Here is an 18,460-nt window from a genome sequence, read left to right as displayed (position 1 = left end):
CTTCAAGCCATTTCTATCACAAATTTATTGACAAATACTTTGTAGTGATACACTTGTAACAACTGCACATTAAACATATAATTAATTAACTACAAATTCTATCAGAATAAAGCAATAATATTCTTATATAATAAACTATTCTTTCAGAATGAAAATAATATAAAAAGGTAAACAAGGTCAAAGCTATGATCAGACCATATGTCTGTTTGCTTCAACATCATAAACATGAGGAAAAGTCAGTTTGCTTCAACATCAAATCTATGATTAGGATAGATGTTTGCTTCAACATCATAAACATAGATTGAATCATCAATACTTCCAGCTACAGGTTCTATGCCATCAAAGAATGGTAATTTCTGAAAAAAAAAAAAATTACAAAAACCCAACTCAAAAAACTTAATCAAAGATCAATAAAGTTCATGTAAACTTACCAGCATCTCCTCATTAACCAATGATTCCATCACTAACCATGAATACAATCTGAGACTGTCATATTTCTCTTTGGCGTTTCATCAAACACTTTAAGGACGCTCCTAAATCACCACATTTTCTATGAATCATGAATGAAAAAAACCAATTCAGAACCATCAACATCAAATGAGTTACACAGGAGGGTATACCTCATGTGTTCGGTTTCCATACGATCGAAGAAAAAAAGCATAAATTGTTATGTGGCTTCGGTTTTGATTGAAAATGGTAGAAAAAAATCAATTATGATAATTTTCATATCATGTAAGAAGAACAGAAGATGTATCATGAAATGGGTTTGAAATCATTGTCTGGAATTGATTAAAAACATATAAGAGTCAAAATTTTGGTCACCAACAGAAATAATTGAGGAACATTTTGTTTTACCTGAATCAATAATGAAGATAGATGCAAACTTTTCTTCGGCGGAATGATGGTGTGTGTGAACGGCAGCAATGGGATGGCCGACAATTTGGTTAGGGTTATGAAGATGCAAATGTAGGATTAGAGAAAGAGAAGGAGAAGATATAATAAATGGAAAAAATTGATGTCCAACTTTGTAAAAGAAATATATTAGGTATTTGTTTTGTTCCCTTAATTGTAGGGATTTATTTAAATGATCTCATTAATTGCTAGTGCAAAAAACCGGAAATACCCTTTTTTATTTAATTAATTATTTAATTATTTGCAATTTTCTGATTGGTGCATTTAGGCACACAATAGTTGCTAAAAACATTTGAACCTAGCTCTCTCTCTCTCTCTCTCTCTATATATATATATATATATATATATATATATATATATATATATATATATATATATATATATATATATATATATATATATATAGAGAGAGAGAGAGAGAGAGAGAGAGAGAGAAAGGAAGAAGAAATTTTGGCACTAAGCCTTTTCTAATAGTGTATTGTCGAAATTCCTTATGGTGTAGGGTTTATGTAGGTGTTAGGAAGGTATTGGATTAGGCAGGTGTATCCAAGATAACTCTAATCCCTTATCTTCCTCCCTGTGGCATCCAAGGCACCCTTAGAGCCCAAGGAAACCCTGGGAGCATCTAGATTTCGTTCTCCTTACCATAGGGAGGTTCTAGAATGCTCAATACTCAACTATTGAACATTGTCACCTTTAGTCCCCGCAGTTTCAATTAATTCCTTTAATCCTAAAATTAATTTCTGATTAAATATTAATTAAACAATATTATTTCTAATTAATATATTATTTCCATAATATATTAATAAATCATTCATTTTGATTTCTAATCAACTTATTAACCAAGTAATAAATTAATAAATCATTCTTTTCCTTCTAACTATTATCCTATTCAATTGCCAGGTTTGAAGGCAACCCAAAAGGACATTGCTACTATCAATTCATGTACATACCAAATATAGTTATGGGCTTAGACACCTAATCCAACACAGAACTCGCAGTTAGAGAACTTTGCAAAAAGTCTCTCCCTCCTTAATATCTCAAGCACTTCCCTCAAGTGCTCCTCATGTTGCTCCTGAGTCTTGTAATAGACCAAGATATCATCAATAAAGACTATCACAGACAGATCCAACATCAGTCTGTACACACGGTTTATGAGATCCATGAACGCGGCTGGAGCATCGGTAAGCCTAAAAGGCATCACCACGAGCTCATAATGGCCATATCGAGTCAGGAAAGTTGTCTTATCCAAATCCTCATCCTGACTCGCATCTGATGATAACTCGATTGAAAATCAATCTTGGAAAACCAAGATGCACCCTGAAGTTGATCTAAAAGATCATCAACCCTCGGAAGGAGATAGCGGTTCTTCACCGTTACCTTATTCAACTCTCGGTAGTCGATACACATACGATGAGACTCGTCCTTCTTTTTCACAAACAGAATCTGGTCTCCATAAGGTGAACTGCTTGACCTAATAAATCCCTTGTCTAACAACTCCTATAGTTGTATAGATAACTCCTGCATATCGGGAGGAGCCAGCCGATATGATGCTTTGGCTATCGGAGCCGCACCTAGAACCTAATCAATCCTGAACTCTACCTGCCTCTCCGGAGGTACCCCTGGAAAATCCTCTGGGAACACATCCGGATAATCCCGAAAGATCAGCACATCATCCACAGTATCCTTACCCGTATCTCGGGTATCCATGACATAGGTGATGAAACTCGAGCAACCCTGATGAAGATAACGTTTGGCCCTCGCTACAGAACAGATAACCGGCCCACATTGCGGTCTCTCACCCTGAATCACCAACTCTCCCCCACTTGGGGTCCGAACCCGTACTAACTGCTGCTAACTGTGGATCACTTCCTTATTAGGGCTTAACCAATCCATAACTACGATGACCTTGTTCCCGCGCAGAGGAATAGGAACCAGGTCAACCGGGTAGTGCTCGCTGAATATTTGGAGGGTACAACCCCGATTAACCCTCACAACTTGAACCATCATATCATCAGCAATCTCAACATCAAGAGGACAACCCATCTCCCCCGAGCTCCAGTAAATCTCTTTCTAAGTGCAAGAGATACAAACAATTGAGTAGCCCCCGAATCAAATAATACTAGGGCAGAGATGTCGTTCACAAGGAACGATCCTAAAATAAAACACATTACCATAAGCAAACAATTCAATATAAAGAGATAAAGAGAAGATACATATACGTCAGAGGTGCATCTGCCTGGCCCTGATGACCATCAATAATCTGAAGAGTCACAGGAGCGGGTGTTGACACCGGTCCTGCTGCAACCAAACTCGGACATTGGGCCTTCTTGTGGCCCCTCTTATTGCAATGAAAGCAAATCAGATCTGATCCTTGGGGTGGTGGTATCAGTATAATCCTTGCTATAATGACCAGTCCGGCCGCACTTGAAGCAACCAGAACCACCACCACTACCACTCCTGCACGAACCCTCGTGCGTCCTACCACACTTGCCACAGCGGCTACGGCCCTGACGATCGATTTGGAATCCGATACCTTGGGCCTTTTTCCCTAACCATATGATGTCTGAACCTAATATGGCTTCCTATTACTCTCCATCTCCAAGTCAATCTCCCTCTCCCGGGCTCGAGCTATCATATCCTCCAACGTCTTGTAGCTGGATCGGCGCAAACTATCGGATGTCACTCCTTAGTATCTCATGATATCGGTCCTTCTTCATCTCCGCATGTGCGACATATTGCGGAACCAAAAGTGCCCTCTCCCTGAACATAGCAGTGATCTCAGCCACCGTCTCAGTAGTCTGGCAGAGATCCTGGAACTCTCGCGGCAACTGCTGCATCTCAATAATTGGTGCAAACTCAACTCGGAACCTGGTCGAAAAATCATCCCAGGTCATCCCATCAGCAACATCCTCACCCACATCACTACCAGCCTCCTCCCACTAGTCTCGGGCCCTGTCCTTCAAAAGGCGGGAAGCTAGTCTAACCTAGTCCCTCTCCGGACAACGACTGGTGCGGAAAGCGTTTGCAACATATGCTAACCAATGCCTGCTCACAATAGGGTCCTTCTCCCCATGATAGTCTGGAGCTCGAAAAGCCCAAAACTCCCAGAAAGTCAAAGATCGAGCTCCTGCTATAGCCATCGTTTCAGAACGAAACGATCTCAATCCCTCCTCTAAAACCTCCAGGATACCCTCCTTGACTGAGCTGAAGATCACAGGAGTTTGATCGAGAATGCAACGAGTAATATCTGACAAGAGAAACTCCCTAGTCTGCTCATCGAGCTGACCGACTCCAGATCCTAAGCCTGAACCCTCCCCGACACCTGAACTGCCAACTGGTCTGCTCCGCAATACCACCATATTGAAAAATTGACTATAAAACTATCAAAATACGCATCAAAATATACTGATGAATTACAACCCTACACGCATCCTGATTTTATCGCATCACTCCTTGACTCGAGTAAGGATCCTCTGCTTCCAGTAGTACGGTCCCATACTACCTTCCACAACTATCTATATTTTCCTCAAGAATTTCCTTGACTCAATCAGGTTACTATAATTCCATCTAACCATCCCCCACAAATAAGGCTCCCAACACTAGATCTCTTCCTAGGTTTTCCTAGGGAAACTACCACTATCCGGCATCAGCTTCAGAAGGAACTCCCGCTATCTCCCTCTAACTAGCTCAGGAAGCGAGGTAAGTTGGGCCCCAGGTACATTGGACCATTCAGGGTTGTAGCCCGGGTGGGAAAAGTGGCGTATAGGTTGGATCTGCCAGCCGAACTCAGTCAGATACACAACACTTTCCATGTTTCTTAACTGCGAAAGTGTCTGGGGGACACCTCAGCAGTGGTACACTTGGAGGACATTTAGGTTGATGGCAGCCTGAACTACATTGAGCGGCTGGTGGCAATCCTTGACCGGAAGTTGAAGGATTTGAGGAACAAAAGAGTGGAACTTGTAAAGGTGCAATGGCAGCACCGAAAGGGGTCGAAGTAGACTTGGGAGCCAGTGGACAAGATGATGGAGCATTACCCCGAGCTGTTTCAGGATCGAGCAGCAGACTTCGAGGACGAAGTCTAAGATAAGTGGGGGAGATTTGTAGCACTTGGTTCTTGGTACGTATTCCCTTCTTTTAAATATTTTGCATTTTGGCCTTGGACTCGGCGAGTTGAAGGACCAACTCGCCGAGTAAAAGCGGGATGAGACGCGAAGTTTAAGCTGTGGACTCGACGAGTCGGGTCCCGGACTCGGCGAGTAGGCCCTGTCTGGACAAAAACCCTAATCCGAGGGTTTGCACCCTATTTAAACACCTTAACTCGGCCTCCTTTGTCCCATTTGCTCCCATAAGACCCCCATAGCAAACCCTAGCCGTTATTGAAGCAATCTAAGGCATTTGGAGTGATTTTGGTGCTTTTGTGATTCAAGGAAGGAAGGAAAAGCTTGAAGGATCAAGAGGAGGCTAGAGGGATCCGACTGTGAGCATCTTTTACAGTCTACAAAAGGTATAAAGTTTATACCTTGTTTGCTCTTTTGATAGATCCCATTTTCTGGAGTTTTATGGCTTTTTCTAAACCATTTTGGTCACCAACCATGATTGCAAGCATGGGTTGGGGTTGATGTTTCAGATTTGGTTCCTTAGAGGGGTTACAAGGCAGAAAGGAGTGGCTTTTGCACTCAAAGAAGGCCCCATGCATTGTAAGAGCTTGTTTTAGGCCCTTTTAAGCTCAAAGTCCCATGCAAGCACGTAAAGGTTGTAACTTTAGGTGCTAGATCGATTGTAGAAGCATAGATCTATCTTTTGATCAAGGGTTGTACATTAGAAATCGAAGATTTAGTGAGTGGATGTGACTAACTCGGCGAGTCCAAGGTTTCTGTCCCATATCAGTTGAGGGTCAAAGGACCCAGTGAGTGAGGAAGGTTTTAGGGAGGGTCTTGGGGAGTGACCCAACGATCTACACTAACCCTTTGTTCTGGAAGTTCATGGGACTCGACGAGTCTAAGGCAATCTTCTAAGGATGAAGATGAACTCGACAAGCTGTTCATACAACTCGGCGAGTCAAGGACAGGACCTGTGTATCAGTTGATGATGAACTCGACGAGTTGTTCATACAACTCGGTGAGTCGGATGAGGATTCGGTCGATGTTCATTTAGAAGGAAAACTCGTCGAGTCATCGCCTAACTCGACGAGTAGAGACAGGTATAAAGACAAATGGAAGGATAGGGACTCGGCGAGTTGGCGAGCCAACTCGGCGAGTCAGGTTAACTGGAAGTTGACTTTGACTTTGACTTGGTCAGGGGTAAAATGGTCATTTTACCCTAAGAACAGTTAGCATTGTATGACTAAGTGTTTTGTGGGAATTATAGCCGAAGGATTTTCGGAGCAGTAGCGGAAGCAGTCAGAGGATTCCCGCACAGTTCAGCAGCTACTACGAGGTGAGTTACCTTCCAGTAGCGGTGGGTCCACAACCACAATGCCGACCCACCAGTAGGAGTCGTATGTTAGATGATTGTCTTTGTGATATCATCTAGGTTTGCTACTACCTGATATGTTATATGTTGGCATGATATGTTATATGTGATAGTAGTAGAGTTCGGTTGTTAGGAACGAAGGGTAGGTCAGACACCCCAGATATGTCTGTCAGTATGTAATAATATGTTTATATGCTGGCATGATATGTTATATGTGACAGTGATAGTAGGAGGGGAATAGTCCCCAAGTTCGGTTGTTAGGACCGAAGGGTAGTTCGGACACCCTAGATATGTCTGATAATATGTTTATGTTATGATATATGTGATAGTAGCAGTAGGGGGTGGAATAGTCCTCGAGGGTCGGTTGTTAGGACCGACGGGCAAGTCAGCACCCCAGAATGGCTTGACATGGGTAGGATGGCACCCCAGAATGGCCGCATGGGTAGGACGGCACCCCAGAATGGCCGCATGGGTACGTCGGGCACCCCAGAATTGCCCGACAGTATGTATGTGATGTGATTGTTTGGTATGTGGTACGATGGGGGAACTCACTAAGCTTTGTGCTTACAGTTTATAGTTTTGGTTTCAGGTACCTCTTCAGCGAAGGGGAAGGAGCTGGCGCGGTAGCGACACATCATACACACACATTGTTTTCCGCACTACGAGTTATTCTGGGAATTGTACTCTGACATTATTATGTTTTACGATTTGGTTTTCAGACTCGAAACATGTTTTTATATGATCGGTTGATATTTTTTTACAAATGTTTTGCAAATCACTTAATCAAAAATGAATTTTTTGGACGTGAAAATTGGGTCGTTACAAGTTAGTATCATAGCCCTGGTTTGAGGGATTCGGGCACACCTTCGAGGGTGTCTGGACTCAAACCAAGGGATTAAAAGATTTTTACAAGGAAAATGACTTTCTAAAAGTTAAGGTAAAAGAGTTTTGAGAAGGAACAAGTGGGTGATGTGCGCAATCGGCCGAGCTCAAGTAAGTATTCCCCATAGTACCCATACAAGTTATCTTATGTCTATCTGTTTCAGTAGAACAGCATGCTAGAATAGGACTAAGGATCTAGGAATGCTGCCTTATGTGCCTGCTTTATGTGTTTCAGCTTATGTGAATTGCATGCTAGTATTGAGTAGACAGTAGTAGGATAGCTTGTTTAGGTTATGTCTGATAGTATGAGCTTAGCATTGTATGCTAGTGCAGTTTCTCACTATGAGAACATATTTGCTTGAATAGTTTTCCTGCATCCGAATGTTGCTTGCTTTGTGCATACGGGACTCTGAGTGATGGGAGTTAGCCATTAGGTGAATACACCACGTCACATGTGATCAGGGTTGAATAATCTAAGAGTGTTGGATTTGGCCCTATTGCATAGCTCTTGTCTGAGTCTAACCGTTATAGAGACGAGTCTATTACTCAAAGGATTATCTGAGCCTCATCACATGTGATGGTATTCAGGTAGTGGCTAATTGGAATGACAAGGAGGCCTTCAGCAGCTGAGGACCGGTTTGGGTGGAGTCAGAGATTTTCCTTAGGGCAAGCCTAGAATGGGAATAACAGAGAATCAGCAGTGGTGAAAGGGACTTGGTGGAGTGAAGGTAGACCTTAAGGAAGGTAAGGATAGATGTGGAAGGTAGTATGGGCCCGTACTACTGAAAGCAGAGAATCTGTACCCGAAGTAAGGAAAGCTGAGGCAAGACCAGGGAACTTGTAGTGGATGTGATCCCTCTAGAGGTATCGGTATCACTAACGGTTGGTATTATGTCTTGCAAAATGGTGGTACTTTAACAGAGGCCAGTAGTTGGCAGTTCAGGAGAGGGATCGGGTTTGGGATCAGGTTCCGAGCCAGTAGATGAGAGGCTACGCGAGTTCATCGCGTCAGAGATCACTAAAGGCATCCTTGAGTCGACCCCCATCATTTTCGGGTCGATCAAGGAAGGGATAGTTGAGCTGATGGAGGATCGCCTCAGGGCGTTCAAGAGTGATATGGCGTCTGGCCAGTCAGGATCCCACACACTGTCCTTTAAGGACTTCAGGGGCAGTGGTGTGCCGGATTTCCATGGGACGAAGGACCCCATTGCTGCCAGATGATGGATTGCAGACATTGAGTCTGCACAGTTGACCAGCTTCTGCCCCGAGGGGTCGAAGCTGAGATATGCAACAGAGTGTTTGAGAGACAGAGCTAGAGACTGGTGGGAGTCTGTTGGTGACTCATTGGGAGCCTCGGCTGTTGAGGCGGTGACCTGGTCAGACTTCGTGACCAGATTCAAGGAGGAGTTTGCGCCAGCTGTAGAGCTTTAGCAGCCGGCCAGAGAGTTTTTGGACATGAGACAGACTACGGAGACTGTGGCAGAGATCACCGCCAAGTTCTGGGAGAGGGCATTGTTGGTGCCCCAGTATGCGAGAGATGAGGATATGAGGAGGACCCGCTACCATCACATGCTACGAGCCGATATTCGGGAGCATGTTAGTTTTTTAGCTTGCCCTACCCTGGATTCCATGATTGTCAAGGCTAAGGAGAGGGAGATTGATCTGGAGCATGTCCGGAAGAGGAAGATTGAGGAGAGTCGGACGACTGGGGCTTCAGGAAAGAAGCCCAAGGGATCAGATGGTAGGCCAAAAGGCCAGTCAAGACCGGGCCGCTGCAGGAAATGCGGCAGGCCACATGAGGGGGCATGTAGATTGGGATCATCGGGCTGCTATAAGTGCGGAAAGACGGGGCACTTCAGCAAGACTATACTGCCCCTGCACCAGTTGTTCAGACGTATGAGTTGTTGTGTTTCCACTACAACCAGAGGGGTCACAAGAAGGCCAATTGCCCCCAGTTGACAGCAGCATCAGCGCCAGTGAAGGTGCCAGCTCCAGCGACCCTGCGGATCACTGATGGTCGGCACGGAAAGGCAGAGGCTCCAGTGGTGAGGATCCGGGCATTCCAGTTGACTACCGAGGAGGCACGCGCTGCACCTGATGTGGTGACGGGTATGACTTCTTATTTATGCTATTATGATATGCTGCTGTGATTTGATATGTTATGTATGTGCTCTGTTTAGGATCGTTCCATGTGAATGGTATTCCAGTTTAGATATTGTTTGATTCGGGTGCTACTCGATAATTTGTCTCTCTTGCGCTTAGCAAGAAGTTCCCTGAGTCTTCGGGCATGTTGGATTGCCCTTTAGAGGTAGATATTGCAGATGACCGATCGGTGCGAGCATCGACGGTATTTCGAGACTGTGTGCTGAGAATATTCGAGGAGCGTTATCTAATAGACTTGGTTCCTATTCCGTTGAGATGGAACAAGGTGATTATAGGCATGGATTGGTTGAGCCCCAATGGAGCAGTGATAGATTATACGCAGCAGCTGGTTCGGATCAGGACCCCAAGTGGGGGAGAGTTGGTAGTTTATGGCGAGAGGCCACAACAAGGACCAATGGTATGTTCAGCAGTGAGGGCTAGGCGTTACCTTCAGCAGGGTTGCGCAGGATATGTCGCTTATGTCATGGACACCCAGGAGACGGGTAAGGCGACAGTGGATGATGTGGCTGTGGTGCAAGAGTTTACAGATATATTCCCCGAGGAGTTGCCAGGGATACCTCCGGAGAGGCAGGTGGAGTTCAGGATCGACCTAGTCCCTGGTGCGGCTCCGATAGCCAAGGCACCGTATCGATTGGCTCCTCCTGAGATGCAGGAGTTGTCTACATAGCTACAGGAGCTGTTAGACAAGATATTCATTAGACCGAGTAGTTCTCCCTAGGGAGCCCCGATTCTGTTTGTGAGGAAGAAGGACGGTTCGCATCAGATTTATATAGATTATCGGGAGCTGAATAAGGTAGCAGTGAAGAACCGTTACCCACTCCTGAGGATTGATGACCTCTTTAACCAGCTGCAGGGAGCATCTTGGTTCTTCAAGATTGATTTACGTTCAGGATATCACCAGATGAGGGTTAGAGAGGAGGATGCACAGAAGACTGCGTTTCGTACGCGCCATGGCCACTACGAGTTTGTGGTGATGCCCTTCGGGCTCACCAATGCTCCTGCCGCATTCATGGACCTCATGAACCGCGTGTGTAGACCAATGTTAGACCGGTCGGTGATAGTGTTTATTGATGATATCTTGGTTTATTCCAAGACGCAGGAGGAGCACGAGGAGCACCTACGAGAGGTGCTAGAGACCCTGAGGAGGGAGAGCTTTTATGCTAAGTTCTCCAAGTGTGAGTTTTGGTTGCGCGAGGTGCAGTTCCTTGGGCATCTCGTCAACCAGAACGGGATTTTAGTGGACCTGGCCAAAGTGGAGGTCGTGATGAGATGGGAGGTTCTGAAGTCTCCATCCGAGATTCGGAGTTTCCTAGGATTGGCTGGCTACTATCGGTGATTCATCCAGGATTTCTCCAAGATAGTCGTACCCCTGACCAGGCTAACAAGAAAGGTTGTGGTCTTTTGATGGGGGCCTGAGCAGCAGGCTGCATTCGAGACACTGAGACAGAGATTGTGCGAGGCGCCAATCTTAGCCCTGCCAGAGGGCATGGAGGATTTTGTTGTGTACTGCGATGTGTCCATCTCAGGGTTGGGCGCAATATTGATGCAGAGAGGGCATGTCATCGCCTATGCGTCGAGGCAGATGAAGCCTCACGAGGTGAACTACCCGACGCATGATTTGGAGCTGGGGGCTGTCGTGTTCGCCCTCAAGATTTGGTGTCATTACCTTTATGGGGTTCGCTGTACCATCTACACTGACCATAAGAGTTTGAGGTACCTCAAGGATCAGCCAAATCTAGACATGAGGCAGCGTCGGTGGATGGACGTGGTAAAGGATTACGATTGCGAGATCCTTTACCATCTCGGGAATACCAATGTGGTGGCCGACACGCTTAGCCGCAAGGCAGCACCAATCAGGGATATCTGTCTGAGGATGAAAGTGGTGACTCCGTTTTTGGAGCAGATTCGGGAGGCCCAACAGGAGGCCATGAAGGAGGAACATCGAAAGAGCGAGCGGATTGTGGGGCAGGTTTCCTCCTTCGACTATGACAGCCGAGGATTACTGACACTACACCAAAGGGTGTGGGTGCCGTACCTCGGGGGTGTGCGCCAGAGGGTGATGGAGGAGGCGCACAAATCTCGGTTCTCCATTCATCCTGGGGCCACAAAGATGGATAGGGATCTTTGTCTGGATTATTGGTGGTCCTGCATGAAGCGGGATGTGGCTTGGTTTGTGGAGCGGTGCTTGAACTGCAGGAAGGTCAAGGCGGAGCATCAGAGACCTCATGACAAGATGCAGCCGTTGGATATTCCATTGTGGAAATGGGAAGACATCACGAAGGATTTTATCACCAAGCTTCCCAGGACCACGCGAGGAGTGGATTCGATCTGGGTCATCGTCGATCGATTGACCAAGAGCGCCCATTTTATCCCGATTCAGGACAGCATCTCGGCCAAGAAGTTGGTCGACATCTATATCCGGGAGGTAGTGGCGCGGCGCGGGGTGCCAGTATCGGTGATTTCAGACAGGGATGTGCGGTTCACTTCCAGGTTTTGGAAGAAGTTTCATGACGAGATGGGTACTCGTCTACATTTTAGCACCGCCTTTCACCTGCAGATGGATGGTCAGAGCGAGCGGACCATCCAGAACCTGGAGGATATGCTGCGAGCTTGCGTGTTAGACTTCGGAGGTAGCTGGGATACCTACCTTCCATTGGCAGAGTTCTCCTATAATAATAGTTATCATGAGAGCATTGATCGTCCTTCCTTCGAGATGCTATATGGGAGGAAGTTCAGGACCCCGATATGTTGGGGCGAGGTTGGCTAGAGGGTGATGGGGAGCACTGAGGTAGTACTCAAGACGACAGAGAAGATTCAGCAGGTCCGGAGCAAGCTTCAGACTGCTCAGAGTCGGAAGAAAAGCTATGTCGATAAGCGTCGATCAGACCTAGAATTCCAGGTCGGGGATATGGTTCTTCTGAAGGTGTCGCCATGGAAAGGCGTTATCCGATTCAGGAAGCGGGGTAAGTTGGGCCCCAGGTACATTCGACCGTTTAGGTTTGTAGCCCGGGCGGGAAAAGCGGCGTATAGGCTGGATCTACCAGCCGAACTCAGTCAGATACACAACACTTTCCATGTTTCTCAGCTGCGAAAGTGCCTGGGTGACGCCTCAACAGTGGTACCCTTGGAGGACATTCAGGTTGATGGCAGTCTGAACTACATTGAGCGACCGGTGGCAATCCTCGACCGGAAGTTGAAGGATTTGAGGAACAAAAGAGTGGAACTTGTAAAGGTGCAATGGCAGCACCGGAAGGGGTCGGAGTGGACTTGGGAACCGGTGGACGAGATGATGGAGCATTACCCCGAGCTGTTTCAGGATCGAGCAGCAGACTTCGAGGACGAAGTCTAAGATAAGTGGGGGAGATTTGTAGCACCTGGTTCTTGGTACGTATTCCCTTCTTTTAAATATTTTGCATTTTGGCCTTGGACTCGGCGAGTTGAAGCACCAACTCGCTGAGTAGAAGCGGGATGAGACGCGGAGTTTAAGCTGTGGACTCGACGAGTCGGGTCCCGGACTCGGCGAGTAGGCCCTGTCTGGACAAAAACCCTAATCCGAGGGTTTGCACCTTATTTAAACATCTTAACTCGGCCTCTTTCGTCCCATTTGCTCCCATAAGACCCCCATAGCAAACCCTAGCCGTTATTGAAGCAATCTAAGGCATATGGAGTGATTTTGGTGCTTTTGTGATTCAAGGAAGGAAGGAAAAGCTTGAGGGATCAAGAGGAGGCTAGAGGGATCCGACTGTGAGCATCTTTTGCAGTCTAGAAAAGGTATAAAGTCTATACCTTGTTTGATCTTTTGATAGATCCCATTTTGTGGAGTTTTAGGGCTTTTTCTAAGCCATTTTGGTCACCAACCATGATTGCAAGCATGGTTTGGGGTTGATGTTTCGGATCTGGTTCCTTAAAGGGGTTACAAGGCAGAAAGGAGTGGCTTTTGCACTCAAAGAAGGCCCCATGCATTGTAAGAGCTTGTTTTAGGCCCTTTTGAGCTCAAAGTCCCATGCAAGCACGGAAAGGTTGTAACTTTACGTGCTAGATCGATTGTAGAAGCATAGATCTATCTTTTGATCAAGGGTTGTACATCAGAATTCGAAGATTTAGTTAGTGGATGTGACTAACTCAGCGAGTCCAAGGTTTCTGTCCCATATCAGTTGAGGGTTAAAGGACCTAGTGAGTGAGGAAAGGTTTTAGGGAGGGTCCCGGGGAGTGACCCAACGATCTACACTAAGCCTTTGTTCTGGAAGTTCATGGACTCGGCGGTCCTACTTTGTGCTGAATGCCAACATACCCGCGGGGGTCTGGATAGGATGTAGGCCCTACGAGGCGGTCCAGTCATGTTAAAGGCCAAGCGAGTGGTCCGGATAGGTTGTAGGCCCAGCGAGGCGGACCAGTCATGCCGAAGGCTCGGGAGCGGTCCAAATAGGTTGTGACTTCCTTGATAAACCAAGAGGATATCAGATAACATACATATCATAACAGGGAGCCAACACCCAACAAAGCCCTAGGGGTTGTGACTTCCTTGATACGCGTAAGGGTCCTGCGCTTTCAGTAGTACGGGCCCATACTACCTTCCACACCTACTCGTATTTGTCTCAGAGGATCATCACAACACCCTAACAATAATTTTAGTAGTACGGGCCCAAACAACTCTACACCACCCATGGTTCCTTTGGTCTCAACTACCACAACTGTCCCACTTCCTTTTAATATTGCTTCCCAATCATCTTCAGTTCATCCTATGACCACTCAGTCCAGGTCTGGAATTTTTAGACAGAGACATATAGCTAATCTTGCCACTTTTTCTACATAAAGGCTTCATCATGTTTTTTTCCACCAAAGACCTAAAAAGATACAAAACAATATCTAAACAAACAAAGTGGGTGTTGGCTATGAAAGAAGAGATGACTGCCTTACATAAAAATTAAAACTTGGGACCGTGTTCCACGTCCCAAAGACTAAAATGTTATGGGATCTAAATGGGTTTATCATACCAAATACAAATCAGATGGCTCCATTGACCGATACAAAGCCCGCCTGGTTGCTCAGGGCTTTACCCAAGTATTTGGATTGGACTACTTTTTCAACTTTATTCTAGTTGTTAAATCTTCCACCATTCAGGTTGTTCTTGCTCTTGCTACTATCCATCATTGGCATTTACATCAACTTGATGTAAAAAAAATGCTTTTCTAATCGATAATCTTACAAAAACAATGTACATGGAACAACCACCTGGTTTGGTCGACCCAATTGCTCCAACTTATGTGTGTCGCCTTAAAAAGGCACTCTACGGACTTAAACAAGCTCCATATCTTGGTTTCAACGACTTAGCATGTTTCTTATTCACATGGGGTTTCAATGCAGTATGGTCGCTCCTTCTCTTTTCATTTTTAAACGAGACTCGACTAATCTTTACTTACTTTTCTATGTTGATGATATCATTTTGATAGGTAATGATGCTCCCCTCATTAAAAAGTTTACTAATCAACTCCATGATGATTTTTCTATGAAAGATTTAGGCAAACTAAGCTATTTATTGGGTCATGAAGTCATCTACACAAGCACTGGTCTCTTCCTTAGTCAAGCAAAATATGCATATGATATTATATCTTGAGCCGAATTACTTTATGTAAAACTCATTGGAATACCTCTCAATACAATTGAATCATTCAGCTCCCAAGGGGAACCATTTCATGATCCAACCTTATATCGATCATTAGTAGGAGCTCTACAATATCTCACCATCATGAAACCAGACCTCTTCGATACGGTGAATCAAGCCAGGCAATTTCTTCACGCTTCTACTATATGTCATTATCAATTGGTAAAGTGTATTCTTCGTTATGTCAAGGGCACATTTTCATATGGTCTTACCTTTGATAAGCCAGTCACTACTCAGTTAGTTGGTTACTCTGATGCAAATTGGCATTGAGACACGAAGATCCACATATGGATACTCCATCTACTTGGGTGGTAATCTTGTTTCTTGCAGTGCATAAAAGCAACCAACCATTTCTAGATCAAGTTATGAATCGGAGTATCAGGCAATGGCCAACACGGCTATAGGAATCATATGGCTTACTCATCTTTTAAGGGAACTCCATGCTCTACCACCAGATCGACCCACTCTTTTATGTGACAACAAAAGTGCTATATTTCTTAGTAGCCAAAATCCTATCTCTCATAAACAGGCAAAACAAAATGATATTGACTGCCACTTCATCTGCAAGCTTGTGTCATTCGGTCGATTATACAGAAAGTTTGTATTAACCAAGCTTAAGGTTACTGACATATTTACTAAAAGTCTTATATGACCATTATTTGAACATTTTCGTGGCATGTTACGTGTTGCCCCCCCACCAATCAGCTTGAAGGGGGGAGGGGGGTACTAGTTGTACATTAGTTGTACCTAATTAACTCTTGTGCATAATTATAGGAACCTAAATTACTCAAACATTGCGATAAGAAACACCTGACACAAAATAAACAGGTTGACACTATATGCCACAAATATTTAATTTGTAAGGTTGGTTCAAGCTCTTTCAATGCAACACAACATGACATGTTTAATAGAGATTAGTTTGTTGATCATTAAAATAACTCTTTTAGAAATGTAGATGTTGACATGCTTTAAAGAATCTCACATGTTTCTCAAAATATAAAGTTCCATATGATCTTACATTTACATGTTAACATCTATATTGGTTAGATACAATTGGCATTTACAATCTTATCCATCATACTCCTTCTAGAAATATGTGGAATTTTACAATCACTAATTTACTACCTTACGAACTCAATTAATAGTTGTATTTTAGAAATTTTATGAAAACAAATAATATCACACTAAAATGTAGGATAAAATTAGGGAAATCTTCAGAAAAGTCCCAATATTTACGGAAAAGTTACACTTTAGTCCCAAGATTTTTTTTTGAACGAAAAAGTCCCGAAAATCGGCAAAAATTTGCAGTTTGACCCTTTTTGACCGGTTGAAACCGGTACCAAAGTAATTTGGGACTATTTCGTAAACTAATCCAAAATATTTGGATTTTTTTGCAAACAAAAAGTATTAGGACTTTTTTGTAAACAAAAATATTAGGAGTTTTCTACAAACAAAACCCTTATTATTATTATTATTATTAAAAATATAAATAAGAATACTATTTTTGAACTTGTTATTATTAATATTGTTACTAATACATATAAATACATTAAATGAAAAAATAATATTAATGACATTGTTTAAGGGTGAAGGTGGAGGAGATGGTGATGCTTTTAGCATTAAAATCATGAATGTCTACTTGTCTATTTTTACTTTGTATATGTTCATTTTATATTTATTATTATTGTTTTCAATTCATAATATTAATACGTAACAATTTGAAAGAAGTTGCATATTAATAGTTTAAGGTAGTAGGGTTTCTCACTTTGTATATAAAATTGTTTAAGGTAGAAGAATTACTTTCCAAATCCAACAAATCCACTACAAACATCTGCGTAGGTAACCCATATCAAAATTCAAAAGTATTTATAACAATATTTAGTTTAATAAAAAGTAATAGGAATAATTCAAAAGTATTAATCAAAATTCAAAAGTATTAATCTAAAAAACATGTCCTATTGCTTTTTATTAAACAAGATATTGTAATTAATATTTATGAATTTTGATATGGACTACCTATGTAGATGTTTGTAGTGGATCTGTTGAATATAAAAAGTAATCCTTCTACCTTAAACATTTTTATATACAAAGTGAGAAATCCTTCTAGCTTAAACTATTTATAAAGAATATTACAAATATGTAACTTCTTTTAAATTGTTAAGTATTATTATTCTGAATTGAAAACAATAACAACAAATGTGAAATGACCATATACAAAGTAAAAATATACAAGCAAACATTCATAATTTCAATGCTAAAAACATCAACATCTCCTCCACCTCCACCCTTAAACAATGTCATTAATATTATTTTTTTTCATTTAAATGCATTTATATGTATTAGTAACAATATTAATAAAAACAAGTTCAAAAAATAGTATTCTTATTTATATTTTAATAATAATAATAATAATAATAATAATAATAATAATAATAATAATAAATGTTCTGTTTGTAGAAAAGTCATAATATTTTTGTTTACAGAAAAGTTATAATATTTTTTGTTTACAGAAAAGTCATAATATTTTGGATTAGTTTACGAAATAGTCCCAAATTAATTTGGTATGAGTTTTAACCCGTCAAAAATGGTCAAACTATAAATTTTTGCCGGTTTTCGGGATTTTTTCATTCAAAGAAAAAATCTTCGGACTAAAGTGTAACTTTTCCGTAAATATTGGGACTTTTATGAAGATTTCCCATAAAATTAACACTTCTAAAAGATATTTAAGAAAACAATTTACCTGATTAGAACCAAATCAATAGCTTTTCCGATATGTAGTTTAAGAAATAACATGTAGAGCTCCAAGATATTATTCTTTTGTTTTGCCTCAATGACATTGGGATAACTAACAGTAAAGTCTCAATATTTTGGCAAAAGTTTTAAAAAAGTCCCAAAATCTTTTTTTTTAATAAAAAAAGTCCAGAAAACCGGATAATTCATTCAGTTTAGTCCCTTTAGACCTTTTCAACAGGTCACCCATGCCACCTGCCATGACAATTGAACAGGTGTTGATGTAGGGTCACGTCAGCGAATTACTCTTTAATATGAAAAAAACAGGTTTTTTGAGGAAAAGGAGGAAGTGGGATTCAAAAACACAACCTCCCAAACACTAACCAACCATCCTTCCACTAGAGTACATGACATTTTGTGTTTTTACTCCTCAAAATTGGAATATAACCTTTTAAACGCATAAGTCTTAATTACAATTATTATTATTAAAATTATAATTATTATTATTAATATTATTATTATATATAAAACATAAAAAAAATTAATATTTCGTAAAAAATATGTTAAATATATAAAGTTTTTTTTTACGTATTTATATGTATTTTTACGTATTTTTATTTATATTAAATATTT

This window comes from Lactuca sativa, chromosome 2, assembly GCF_002870075.4.
Source record: "Lactuca sativa cultivar Salinas chromosome 2, Lsat_Salinas_v11, whole genome shotgun sequence".
NCBI classification, from domain to species: Eukaryota; Viridiplantae; Streptophyta; class Magnoliopsida; order Asterales; family Asteraceae; genus Lactuca; species Lactuca sativa.
This window is presented reverse-complemented; position numbering follows the sequence as displayed.